General features: G+C 35.8%; 1 pseudogene; it reads right to left on the bottom strand.

Moving 5' to 3' along the window:
• Positions 1–4,093: 4,093 nt before the first annotated feature.
• On the bottom strand, positions 4,094–5,320 carry LOC101972208 (UDP-glucuronosyltransferase 1A10 pseudogene; annotated as a pseudogene).
• Between the last annotated feature and the right edge of the window lie 9,903 nt (positions 5,321–15,223).

Raw genomic sequence — 15,223 nt, 5'->3', positions numbered from 1 at the left:
TGACAACATCTGTTGAAGAGACTACTGTTTCCCAGTTCAGAGGTCTTGACACTCTTGTTAAAAAAAAAATTAGTCAAATATGTGTGGATTTACTTCTGGATTCTCAGTAGTATCCATTCATCAATGTCAAACAGACAATTTTGGGGTCCTTGAGGCAATTTGGTTATACAATGGAATATAGATAATATTTGAGAATTATTGATTTTGCTAAATGTAATAAGGATATTGTGGTTATGTAGGTTATGTTTTTTTCCATTTAAGAAATAGTTTAGTATTTTATAAATTTCCTTAACAAGAAAGACAGCAAAAAAAATTTTTAGAGAGAGGAAAGTAAACAGATGAACTGGTTGGTATAGCACAGTATTAAAAATTATTTTATCTAAAGTTGGATATGTAGATGTTCATGAAACTTATAGCTCCTTTGTGTATGTTTAAAAAGTTTACCAAATGTTAAAAAAAAAACAATCTTGGTAAGAGGCCTTGGGCTAACACACAAATAGCTAGATTTGAAATTGGATTTTGGCATGGAACTAAAATATGGAAGAAATGGGATGAGCACTCTCTTACTACTGTGTAACTGCATCCAAGCCCCAATTTTCCAGAGCTAGAACTACCCTGAATTACATAGACTGAAACTGATTTCCTCACAATGGGACTGCATTGCTCTGGAACTCACCAATAATTCCAAAAGACTGGGAATAATTGCTTTTTCCCCATTAAAACAATTTTAACATTCTCCCAAATGATGATCTGTACCTTGTTAAAGAAGTCAATGAAATCCTTGGTTATAATTCCTCTGGATAGACTCATGGAATTTTGTTACAGGACACCATTATTAAAATCCCCTATGTAGGACCTTAGACACACAAACACGTGTCTTTGAAGCACATGCACACGTACATAAACAATAACACACACTGACATAGAGTTTTCTTCTCAACAAATAGATGCAACTCAGACTATGACTCCTGTTCTCCAGCAACCCAAACACTGATTTTTAAGAGAAAGCCTGCCTGCCTGAATCAAAGATGAAGAAATACAGATGGTTCATTGTTCTTTAGATGAAAATTAATATCTATAGTTGTGCTACATCCAGGCTCTGAGTCATAAGGCCCTATGAGATCTTAATTTCTCTTTGAGAATCATACTTACTTTATATTTATAAATGTATACAGTCTCCCAATGTATAAAAGTTTGCATCCACACATATCCTTTAATACATTAGAAAAGCAAATGTTTTATTTTTAATATGAGTGCTATATATAAAGCCAAACATATTTGAAACTCTATATGGTTCAGTGTTTTATAGGCATTTCTAAACAATGGTGATATAAAATCATATACAAATTCTGTCTTCCTAAAACCCTATAGGTGATACCATGAGCCATCCTGACTTCACTGTGGGTTCAGGAAGGTGCAGGGCCCCACCCCAGGGTAGAGGGCAGGAGCACAGGCAGTGCCTCCTGGTGACTGGCACAGTGCTGATAGAGGGTAAAAGGGAGAAAAGCCTGTTGAATGACTCAGCTTGTTAAAATCCTGCAACATGTATCTCCTTGCAGATACCTGTAGAGAAAACAGTACTATGTTACAAAGTTCAGGACTTTGAACAGGCCAGAAGCCAGAGCCATGGGTAAAAATACATAGTTCATCCTTAATAATATGCTGAGATAATATATGAAGTGTTCCACCAGAAATTATCACAATATATTTTCCAAGAAAAATAGTTTTGTATTTGTCAAGATTTTTTCAATTGCAGATGACTGAATACCAATTTAATGTGCCTAGAGAAATACACTCATGAGTTTCAATAAAGCAAAATAGTTGGTGAAAATACCAGCAGAGAGAATGACTTGCAGATGCTATTACATACCAAATCAATCTCACAAACTAAGAAAAACATAGGAATGTAACTAGATATTAAATGAATGCACAAAAGCTGTCCATTACCAATAACCACCAGTTCAAAAAAAATTGCTCTGTGCAGAAATAATAAAATGCCTAGAAATATATTTTAAGAGGGAGATAAAATGATTGTACAAATAAAATGAAACTTTTTGCTCATGGACATTTAAAATATCAATAGAGTAATGCAAAGGAACCAGGGTAGGAAGGTAGAGAGGGAAAGGAAATGAACTGGGGAGTGAAACTGACCCAATTATGTTATGAGCAAGAGTGATTATGTAACAATAAAGCCATAATTATATACAGTTTTAATACACCAGTAAAACTTCACCTCAAAAATAAATTCAATGTAGGCCAAATCAATGAAATGTATGTATAAACAGATATATATTCTTTCAGATGTTTGAACCATGACATTATCAAAAATAATGTAAACACCTAATTGGGTATCAAAAAACACTCTGAATGAATAAAAAGAAATACATCTTCCTGAAAAGCAAGAAAAAAGAAAAAAAAAGTGCCAATCTTTCTCAAATTTATGAAAAGATTTAATATTAACACAAATGGCTTGTTTTAATTTTTTGGACCTTGACAAAAACAATTTAAAATTTTATGAAGCAGCATTCATAATGACAATCCCCAGGAACATTTAGAAATACAGATAGTGAGACATACATATTTAAGTTTTCCACAGAGCAACTTAGAACACAGTAGTGACACATAAGTAGATAATTCAGTGGGGAAAAAACTGAGAGTGCCAACACAGATGCGAAGACCATAGAAAGTTAAAAATAAATATATATGCAGCTCAGTGCAATGGATGAAGAATGGAATTAGGATCACAAGAAGTTGAGACATCAGACTAACCTTTGAGAAACAAATAAAATCAGATGTTTGCACTGTGTAGTTAAAGGTCTATTTGCAAAAAGAAAAAAGTTAGCAACACTGGAGGAGTTGAAAAAAATAAAATGATGTGAAAAAAAAAATTTCTACATCTCAGGTCAGGAAAGACACAAACAAGTTGGGATCCAGAATGCTTTAAGAAAACCATTACATTGTAACTCCTCAAAATCGAAAATCCTATATGTCAAAAGATGAAGAACAGCTCCAGAAAATTTATTTACAGCACATATTTAAAAGCTGTGTTAATAATACCCAAATAGAGGATTAAAGAAACTAGTTATAAAAAGACAGATAACCATATTGAAAATGACTTAACACATGTGAATATGAGTCTGGCGCAGTGGCACATGCCGTAATCCCAGTGGCTCGGGCTGCTGAGGCAGGGAGATTTCGAGCTCAAAGCCAGTCTCTACAAAAACAAGGCACTAAGCAACTCAGTAAGACCTAGTCTCTAAATAAAATATAAAATAGGGATGGGGACGTGTCTCAGTGGTAGAGTGCCCCTGAGTTTAATCCCCAGTGTGCATCCCCCCCACCGCAAAAAAGATTGTGAGTATGAAATTCACAAGAAAAGAAATTCAAATGCCTAACATATCTATGGAAACAGAAAGCAAAAACTGAAGCATTTACACTCAATAGTCTGTCCAAAAATTGACAAAAGTCACAACAGCTGGAGCTGAAGTAGGTATGTAAGAGAGTTCTCATATACTACTGATCAAAGAGGGGGGTTGCTTAAGACTCTGAAGGTTATTTAAACATAACATGAGCACAGCACCCAACCAGCAGCTCTACTCCTAGGGTGCTCCTGGGATACAAAGAAAACAGCAAGAATATGGAACATATGAGTGGGCATAAAACATTCTAGAATGGTTACTATAGTCTTGTTCAAAGAGGCAAAAAGCAGAAAAAATTTAAATATCTATCACTATTGGTTTATTCAAAAGAAAAAGGTATTTAAAGCTTTCAATGCAATTAACTAAATGAACATGTTACCTTTATAAGTATTGGACAGTGAACATGTCTACAATACATTACCAAGTGAAACCTGCAAGTCCACTTTATTATTAGATAATATTTAATAAAGTAGATGTAAAGTTTGCATTACATATATGAATACATATACAATAACTTCAAAAACATGCATACAAAACTGCTCAGAACACTTTCCTATAGGATTGGCAAAAAAATCATTAAAATACTAATGTTATTCTCAGAGGTTTTCTGAAGCAGTAATAGAAATGAAACTTAGAAATGACATGAATTCCATCACTGATATGCACATAAATATCAATGAGGCCAGCTTTATACAATTTTCTAACCCACACTTAATGAATAGGCACCAAACAATTGTTAACCCAGAAAGATGGATGTTAATAAAGAATCACAGCTCAGTAAGGGTTCTTTCTTAACGCCCAAAGCCAGGTTTTCCGCAGTGTGCTAAGGGAGACACAACATACCTTGGGTAGTGGCTTCCTCTGGTGGCAGTTGATTCCACCAATGAAGATCATGTTGGGCATCACAGGTCTGGGATATTCCAAAACAAAGTCAGTTCTTAACAACCAAATAGATATTTGGCTGAAGAGATCACCTATTGTGACAGGTGTTGGGAGAATTTCAGAGGCGACTTCCAAGGCAGTTTGGAAAAAATAAGGGCAAAATAAATGTTCTTCCAAGTAGTTCAGGTGGTTCCTTACTCTCTCCATGAAACTCAAAGCATCTGAGGACATCATTAAAAATCTGGGAACATAAGACAGAGGACTGGGACACTGTGCACCATCTTCAAGGTGATGGCAAAACACTACCCTGGTGAAGACCACGGATGGAAGTGAAAAGTATTTGGCAACAATTAGGCCACACACATCAAAAGGATCCAAAAACACTGCATCAAAAGAGGTTTCCTTTAAGTATTCTACTAGCTTCTTGTCATTAAACAAACTCCTACACCGTGAAAAAGTGATGTCAAAAAATGCTTTGGATGAACCCATTGCTAGACCATACATACTTTGTTCTGGAGTTTTCCATTGAGTGTCAGCAAAAAACTTGAATTCTCTGTCCAAGTCCTCCAGAGTGTAAGAAGTTGAATAAGTCTTCACCGTAAAATTCAGTGACTGTCTCAGTTGCCAACTCACCTCTGGCATGACAGCAACCACCTCATGTCCTCTGTGGACGAGTTTCTCCACAACTGACCGCATGGTAAACCAGTGGCTGCCATCCATGGGCACCACCAGCAGCTTGCCTGCCTGGGCAAAGCCAGAAGCCAGCAGCAGACACACACACAGAGGAAGGGTGGCAGGCAAAAGAGCAGGAGCCATGGGATAGCTGAGCCCAGAACAATCCAGCTGCTTGGACACAAAGCTCAAGGGATACAGTAGGCAGAAGAAGTACAGGCACAAAACATACAACAAGAACAGGCATGTATTCATAAACTCATATAAAAATATTATACCTAGTGCCAACAATTTAAGCAGAAGAACAATGATTTATTAGTCACATTTACTGAATCACCCTTTTGTTTTCTTTCCAAATAAGAATAGCTTATCATATTTGCACAGGAGAAAAATCATGTACTCTAAAGCAATATAAGTGTAGAACAGAATTTAAAGCTGTGATTTTGGACTTTGTAACTCAGCAAAACTATAAAGGAAATTAAATTTGAATAAAAAATGCTTTTTTGGTTTTTTTCCAGAAGCAAAATTTGGACATCATCTTTAGACTACAAAAGGCTCTTTGCTTAGAAATTGGCCACCCAGTTTCCAAGCAAATAGTGGAATTGTTGTTCAGAACTAACTATGCCATACCTAGGTATTCTTGCTTGTCTTGCTCTCTTGGTTTAGCAGGATTCATGTCCATTTCCATATGCTCTGAGCCTCTGAAATGCTGAAAAATACTGATAACCCACAAAATGAATGATTCCAGGGATTTGGTCCTATATAACTGATGAACCCAGTCTAATTCCATCTTAAGTTTGGGAGCCAGCTCATCACAAAGTTATGAAAAGTTAATTTCTATTTTACTATAAATTATTGCAATTTGTTAACCAGTAAACAGCAGTAACAAGTATTTCCCATTCCCTTCCCTCCTATCTCCCCCTCGTTCCTTTTCTCTATTCTACTTACCTCCCTTTGGTTTTCATGAGATTCTACCCACCTTTCTTTTCCTTTTTCCTCTCTAGATTCCACATAGCAGAAAATATTACAGCCCTTAACCTTCTGAATTTGACTTATTTCACTTAACATGATGGTCTCTATTTCCATCTATTTTCCTGCAAATGCCAGAATTCCATTTTTCTTTAGGGTTGAATAAAACTCCATTGTGCATCTATATAGTACATTTTCTTTATCCATTCATCTGTTGATGGACACCAAGGCTGGTTCAAGAGTTTGGCTGTCATGAATTGTGCTGTTACAAACATGGGTATGCACGTATATCACTGTAGTATGATGACTTTAATTCTTCAGGAATTGAAGAGAGAAGTGGTATAGCTGGATCGTATGGTGGTTCCATGCCTAGTCTTTTGAGGAGCCTCCATACAGATTTCCATAACAGTTGTACTAATTTACAGTCCCACCAACAGTGTAAAAGTGTTCCTTTTTCTCCACATCCTCTTCAGCATTTATTATTATTTGTATTCTTAATGACTGCCATTCTAAATTGTGTGCGATGAAATCTCAGTGTTATTTTTATTTGCATTTCCATAATTGCTAATAATGTTGAACATTTTTCCATGTATTTGTTGGTCCTTTGTATTCCTTCCTTTGAGAAGAGTCTGTTTAGCTCATTTGCCCATTTATCTATTGGGTTATTTGATTTTTTGGTGTAAAGATTTTTTGAGCTCTTTATATATTCTAGGAGTTAATCCTCTGTCAGAAGAGTAGCCAGTAAAGATTTTATTTTATTCTGTGAGTTCTGTCTTCACATTCCTAATTGTTTCCTTTGCTGTGCAGAAGCTTTTAAGTTTGATGCTACCTCATTAACTCCTGGCATTACTTGCTGAGTTTTAGGCATTCTTATTGAGAAAGTCATTGCCTGTACCTATATGCTGGAGTGTTGACCCTATATTTTCTTCTAGGAGTTTCATAGTTTCTGGTCTAATTCTGAGGTCCTTGATTCATTTTGAGTTGATTTTTTGTACAAGGTGAGAGATGAAAATCTAGTTTCATTCTTCCACATATGAAAAACCAGTTGTCTGGGCTAGGGATGTGGCTCAAGCGGTAGCGCGCTCACCTGCCATGCGTGCGGCCCGGGTTCGATCCTCAGCACCACATACCAAAAAAGATGTTGTGTCCGCCGAGAACTAAAAAATAAATATTAAAAATTCTCTCTCTCTCTCTCTCTCTCTCTCTCTCTCTCTCTCTCTCTCTCTCTCCTCTCTCACTCTCTCTTTAAAAAAAAAACAGTTGTCTGGCACCATTTGTATAAAAGACTATCTTTTCTCTAATGTATATTTTTGGCATCTTTGTCAAGGACTGGATAACTCTATCTGTGTGGATTTGTCTCTGTGTCTTCTATTCTGTATCATTGGTCTATGTGTCAGTTTTTATGCCCATACATGCAGTTTTTGTTACTATAGCTCTGTAGAACAATTTGAAATCAGGTACTATGCTGTCTCCAGCTTTGCTCTTTTGGCTTAAAATTGTTTTGGCTATTCTGGGTCTTTTATTCTGCATTTTAGGACTATTTATCTATGAATGTGAAGTATTTCATTGGTATTTTGATGGTGATTGCATTGAATTTGTACATTTGTTTTTATAATATGACCATTTTAACAATATTGATTTTGCTTATCCATGAACATAGAGTTCTTTTCATCTTTTGAGATCTTCTTCAATTTATTTCTTCATTATTCTATAGATTTTACTATAGAGGTCTTTCCCCTCTTTGGTTAGATTTATTCCTAGATTTTTTTCTTTGTGATTATTGTGAATGGAATTATTTTCCTGATTTCTTTTTCAGCAGATTCGTTATTGGTATATAGGAAAGCTATTGATTTTTGAATGTTGATTTTGTAACCTGCTGCTTCACCACATTTGTTTATTAGCTCTAACAGACTTTTGATGAAATTTTTGGATCTTCTAGATACCGGGTCATATCATCTGCATATAGTGATAATTTGACTTCTTCCTTTTTAATTCTTATTCCTTTTATTTCCATTTCTTGCCTAATCTCTCTGGCTAGACAGAATTTCCTTTCTTTTTAAGGCTGAACAGTATCCTATTATATTTATATTCTTCATTTTGCTTTTACAATCATCTATGAATGGACTCTTGGTTTGCTTCTAGTGCTGCTATGAACATGGCTATACAACCTCGATTAATTTTTTAATGTTAAACCAGCTTTGCATCCCTAGGACAAACCCCACTTTGTTTTATGCATTATCTTTTTAATGTTATATATCTTTATGTTTATTGAATTTGATATGCTTTTGCTTAGAGTGCGTACATCTATGATCCTAGGTCTTTAATTTTCCTTTCTTGTAATGTCTTTACCTGGTTTTGGTCTTAAAGAATGAATCACGGAGCTGTGATTGTGGCTCAGTGGGAGAGTGCTCACCTAGCATGTGTGGGACGCCCTGGGTTTGATCCTCAGCACCACATAAAAATAAATGAATGGAATAAAGGTATTTTGTCCACCTACAACTAAAAAAATAAATATTTTTTAAAAAGAATGAATCATGAAGTTCCTTATGCTTCTATATTCTTTAATAGATTATAGGGAATCAATATTATTTTCTGCCTTCATGTTTGATAGAATAAATAATGAAATCATGTGGGCTTAAAGTTTTATTTATGGGAAAGTTTGAATTCCAAATTTATTTTCAATTTATAAGACACAAAGCTTATTTCCATACCAGTTATTTCTCAGTTCTTGTAACTCTGGTAGCTAGTGTCACTTGAAAAGTTTGCTGTTTCATCCCAGTTGTAGAATTATTGGCATAAATTTATGAGAGTGTCTTTATAATTTTAATATGGGCAGAATCTGTAGTCATATTACCTCTTTCATTCTTTATAATAGTAGTTTAATTCCTTTATTTCATTTTTTCCTGATATGGCTGGCTAGTTAATTGATCTTACTCCAAGAATCAGTTTTTGGTTTCATTGGCTTTTCTTTATTGTTTTTGTATTTTGTACTTCTTGATTTCTACTCTGAAGTAAGTCTCTTGTGAAAATGTATAACTTACAACCACATTTCCTTTTATTTTTCATTTTTTATTTACTTTTTAGTTGCAAGTTGACAATTCATAATGGTATAAATTTATAGGATTCAAAATGATGTTATGATGAATACAATGTGGTGAAATCAACCTAGTTAACATATTTGTCACATCAAATAACTAATATTTATTGAGGTGAAGACATTTGAAATTTACTCTCAATATTTTAAAAATGTACACTCCACTGTTGTTATCTATATTCACTAAACTGTGCTATAGATATTTAAAAAACCATATATATATCCTGGTATCAAAGATTTTTGTACTCTTTGATCATATTCTTCCCTTTCCTTGTCTCATTCGAGATGAGGATTTCACTTTTTCCCCATTGAGCATAATGTCAGCTGTGGGCTTCTCCAAAATGGCCTTTACTGTGTTGAGGTACACTCCTTCTCTAGCTAACTTGGTAAAAATTTTTTATGATGAAAAGATGTCAAATTCAGTCAAGTGCCTTTTCTGCATCTACTGAGATGACCATATGGATTTTGTTCTTTACCTAATGTTATACATGCTGTTTATTGAGTTGCATATGTTGAACCATGCTTAAATCTCAGGAATCAATCATGGTGGAAGATTCTTTTTAAGTGTCATTGAATTTGTTTTGGCAGTATGTCATTGTGGAAATTAATATCTATGTTCATCAAGGATATTGCTCTATAATTTCTTTTCTTTTGATGGCCTTTTCTGGGCTGGGAAATACTGGTCTCATTAAACAGAGTTTGGAAGCATTCACTCTCTTTGATATTTTTAAGAATTTAAGGATTAGTAAGTCATTCTTTAATGTTAGCTAGAATTCAGCTACAAAGACATGAGATCCTGGGATTTTCTTTGCTGGTAAGTTTTTTTGTTTTGTTTTGTTTTTTGTTTTTTAATTACTTATTCGATATCCTCCTTTGTTATTGATCTATTCAGATTTTCTATCTTTTTGTGGCTCAGTCTTGGTAGATTATATATGTATAGGAATTGATCCATTTCTTGTAGATTATCTAATGTGCTGAATAGTTCTTCATAATAGTCTATTATGATGCCTGCATTTCTGTGGTATCAGTTGCAATATTTCCTCTTTCTGATTTTATTATTTTGAATTCTCTTTTTCTTAGTTTTTCTAGCTAAGTTTTTCAATTTTGCTTGTTTCATAAAAACAAATGGTTTTGTACTGATTTTCTGGTTTCCATTTCTTTTCTTTCTGTTCTAATTGTTATCATTGTTTTTTCCTGTTAATTCTGGGCCTTTTTGTTTTTCTTATAATATTTTCAGGCAAAATGTTAAATTTACTATTTAACAAAATGTTAAATCTGTTATTTCAGATCTGTATTCTATTTTGATGTAGGTATTTATTTATGGCTATTTATTTTCCTCTTAGAACTTTAAGTTTGTTATGTTGTACTTCCATTTTTGCCCCAATATTTAAAAATTTTCTTCACTGAACATTGTTTGTTCAGGATCATATTGTTTAATCTTCATGATGTTGTAAATGATCTGAAATTCCTTCTGTTTTTTATTTCTAGTTGTATATGATTGTGATAAGCAAAACTATTAGGTATCATTTCAGGGCATGGTGGTGCATATCTGTAATCCCAGTTACTTGAGAGGCTGAAACAGGGATAGCAAATTTAAGGCCACTTGGGCAACTTAATGATAAATAAGCAAAGGGACATAATAATGTGTTCATGAACTGGAAAACCTAAAGCTGTTAAAATGTCAATTTTCCCAAATTGATCTATATAGATCCCATATAGCAGTCAAAATTCCAGCAAGCATTTTTTAATAGAAATTGGCAAACCAGGGGCTGGGGTTGTGGCTCAGAGGAAAAGCGCTCGCCTACCATGTGTGAGGCACTGAGTTCGATCCTCAGCACCACATAAAAATTAAATAAAGATATTTTGTCCACCTACAGCTAAAGAATAAATATTTTAAAAAAGAAATTGGCAAACCAATTCTAAAATTCATGTGGAAATGTAAAAGGATCTAGAATAACCAAAGCAACTTGGAAAAAATAAGGTTAGAGATATAACACCACTTCACTTAAAGACTTATTAAAAGCTACAGTAATCAAATATTTTACTAACATATTGATGGAACAGAATAGAAAGTTCAGAAACAAACACATAGATATTATATATATATATTTTTTTAACAAAAATGCAAAGATAATTCAGTGAAGAAAAGGATAGTCCTTTCAGCAGATATCTATGAGCAAGAAAATAAGAAAAGACATTATCTCTGTGATTTTCCTTTCAAAAATCTATAAGCCTACTATGTCCATGATTTAAAAAAAACAGACAAACTCAAACCATGGGACATTCTACAGAGTACCTGACCAGTACTCCTCAAAATAGTCAAGGTCATAAAAAAAACAAAGGAATTCTGAGAAACTATCGTGGTTTGGAGGGGTCTTAAGAAGCCATTGTGACTAAATGCAATGTCATGTCCTGGATGGGATCTTACAAAAGAAAAAGGACATTAGGTAAAAACCAATAAAGTCTGAATAAATATATACTTTAACTTTACATAGTGTATCAATACTGGTTCATGAATTATGATAAATGTGCCATAATTACATAATATTTAACAATGGGGGAAACTAGGTACAGGGCACACAGGAAATCTCTACTATTTTTTGCAACCTTCTGTAAATGTAAATATATTCTTAAAAAAGTTTATTGGAAAAAAAGATAAAACACAAACTAAAAGAAAATATTTGCTAAGCATATGGTGATAAAGAACTTGTACCCAGAATATATAAAGAACTTTTAAATTCAATAATAATGAGGAAAAAAACAATTTTTCAATGAGCAAAGATTTGCACAGGTATCTCCCAAGGAAGAGGCAAATAGACACATCAACATCATTCATGATCAGGGAAATCAAATCAAACTTCAATTTAATTTTTGCACCCATTAAAATGGCTAAGGTCCAAGTGTCACCATATCAAGTGTCAGCTTGCAGAAGGGCTGCACCTCTCAGATTCTGCAGGCAGAACTACACAGTGGTATTGCCACTTGGGGATACTTTGGCAGTTTCTTAAAAAGGTAAACATCCACCTGCCTTATCACCCAGCTATTCCACTTCTGGGTATTCATCCATGAGAAAAGAAAGCATACTTCGTATATTGCTTATACAATTTTAAAGTTTTTCTGTACATTGTGATATTTCCACATCATAAAAATACTTTCTGGCTAGCAGCAGAACACCCCTTCCCGAGTGAGCCATTGTTAGAGACAGCAAAGAGCCAACTCTTTATAATTAAGAGCCACTTTGAAATTACTTAAAATAGTTAATCCTAAACATTTTACCCCATTCTATCTTGCAGAACCTCCAATAGGGCCATGGCCTAGGCCCTTCCTGCATTCCTGCCTTTCTGCCCCGGGTATTTCAAGCCAAAGTGTGAACAAGGCACCATTTTCCCATAACCCAGAATCCACTTCTATCAGTCAGAGTGCTATCAGAGAAGCAGGGCCACTGTGGAAACAGATGGTTAAGAATTGAGAGAGGGATTTTGAGAGCCAGATCTGCCCACAGTCTTGATAGGGACTGCAGGATGGTCTCCAGGGAGGCTGACGGGTGCAAACTGGGGGAGAATAGGACAAGATGAGACCCACCAGAAGAGACCAGAACCATGAGGTGTTCTCAGTGCCTGCAACCTTGACAGTATGGGTGTCCCATGGAAGAATTCGGCATCCTTCCTCACAGGTTAATCATATACCTGTCCCAGGTATGGGAGGAGCCAGGGAAAAGTGGAGGAATGTTGGTCCAGCTGCTGTTTTGTGCCCATGAGGAAAGCCCATGGACGAGTGACAACGCATGTGAGCTACAAACACACCTGTCCTGAACTTCCACCTGCTTTGGTTTAAGACCAAATTTTTAGACCAAAATACCCATGTGACTCACCCTAACCAGAAGCATCCAGAGAATGCAATGCTGGGAAACAAAATTAAACCTTGCCCAGTCCACACATGACCTGAGCTGAAAGGGAAGTTGTGCATCCTATAAAATAGGGGTCTGTTAGTAGAAGCGATGCATACTGGGTGGGCAGGTAGCTGTGATGGCTACCATCTCTAATTCTTTGTAATATCTCCAGTGCCAGATACATGGAAAGTGTTCAAACACACTCACGTATACAAATGTATATGTACAGCCAGACAGGAAGGGTGGCAGGCAAGCAACTACTTGGCTTTAGAGAGAACAACAATCAGGGGTTAAGAGTACAACCCTGGATTCATATCTTGCTTCTATGACTTAATTGATATATAACCTTGTAAAAATTATCTCCCAATGCCTTAGCCTCCTCATCTGTAAAATGGAAATAATATCAGTTCTCACTCTACAGGGTTGTTATGACAATTCAGTGAAATAGTGCTTGGAAAACCTATGCATCTGCCTGCCACAGAGTAAATTCTCACACCTTTTAAACAGCAATACTAATCTTTCTTGATAGTCCCTCATGTGATAGGAATACTTGGGTAAAACTTTCATGGATCCAGTCTAGTCAACAGCTTTGGAGATTTGACTCTAGTTGTCTGTGGACCAGATTAAATAAAGAATTAAAACTTTCATTATAAACTACAAAGTCATATGCCACTATTATTAGTGACAAAGGAACAGTTTTTAGTGTTAAATGCTCTGAGGGCTACAGGATAGATAAAGCCCAATAATACGGAGATACTGAGATGAGACTCCAAGGACATAGGCAAAAAGCTTCAAAGAAATAGATCATATATAGTTTAGTGAGATCTGGAAAGTTTTCATGGATGTGTTAAATTCAGATTGTCAACAAAAAAATAACAACTTTGAATTTTAAAAAAACTGGTTTATTTTGAGCCCAATGACCATGCTTTGGGAACATAAAGTCAAGTTAACAATACAAGCTCCCTAAGGACATGATTCCCTCAAGGACATGGTTCTTCCATGATGAAATCATGCAAGTCTTTCATAATCCCCCCAAAGTAGGTAGGGTCATCAGGTAATCAAGTTACATAAAAAAGGGGGAATCTTCCAGATTCAGATGATGTTTTCAATTAAAAAAAAAACGGAAATTTTCTACAGAAGTCAGGTGCTATCTCCTTCCCGGCCTGAAGATTTAATAGAGGACAGAGGTCCCTCAAGTTTGGCATATGCTAATCCTGTAGACACAAAAATGCTAGGTCAGACACAAAAGCTGATGATGGTGAATGGCTGTTGAAGGGACCTAAAACAGTCCAGTACAACTCAGTCTTCTTAGTTTAAATACTTCATCTCTCTGCGAGGTTTCGATACTCCAATCGGTGAAATTCAAACAAACCAAAGTTCTCAAACACAAACATGTCCTCTTTGGAATTTTTAGCTTGCAAGATGGGTTTTGTGCTGAACAGGGTTGAAGGGAGACCCTTCGAGGATGAGACCAGAGACACAGGAAGGCCTGTGACATACCTGGAAATGTTTTGAACTGGAGAAGAATGGGTTGTAAGATAAATAGTAGTGTTGTGACCACAGCTGCACTAACATCAAAATGAAGAGGCTACAGTAGACCATGGAGAATCATTGGTGATTCTTTAGCAGGGAAGTTTGAACTCAGAGGACACATCAAATGGATCTCCTTGTGATGTGCAGGACGGGATGGAAAAAATGGGAGTCCACTTAAAGGACTGTCATCCTAATGCTCAGGTGAGTCAGTGGGACAGTGCAGAGGCAAGGGAGTGGAAGAGAAAGAACTTTATTAGGAAGAACCAGCTGACTGGAAGATGGCAAATGATAATCCTAAAGGACCATCTTGCCAGAAAACTGATTCAGGAACAACTACATAGGAGATGCAGACTGGTGGGTACATTCTCACAGGTGGATGTCGGTATTAAGATGACATATATCTGGGATTTTTGTTGTTTTGTGGGGGGCAGGGACTGAACCTACGGGCACTTAACAAGTGAGCCACATCCACAGTCCTTTCTTAATTTTTTTAATATTTATTTTTTAGTTTTGGGTGGACACAATATCTTTATTTTTATATTTATGTGGTGCTGAGGATCGAACCCAGTGCCTCATGCATGCTAGGCGAGCACTTTACCACTGAGCCACAACCCCAACCCGGCCCCAGTCTTTTTTTATATTTTGTTTAGAGACAGAGTCTCAGTTGCTTAGGGCCTTGCTAAATTGCTGAGGCTGGCTTTGAACTCATGATCCTCCTGCCCAAACGTCCCCAGCTTCTGGGATTACAGACATGCACCACCATGC

The sequence above is a fragment of the Ictidomys tridecemlineatus genome, chromosome 7 (genome assembly GCF_052094955.1).
Source record: "Ictidomys tridecemlineatus isolate mIctTri1 chromosome 7, mIctTri1.hap1, whole genome shotgun sequence".
NCBI classification, from domain to species: domain Eukaryota; kingdom Metazoa; phylum Chordata; class Mammalia; order Rodentia; family Sciuridae; genus Ictidomys; species Ictidomys tridecemlineatus.
Note: the sequence above shows the minus strand (reverse complement) of the source record. Positions and strands in the feature narration are given on the sequence as shown.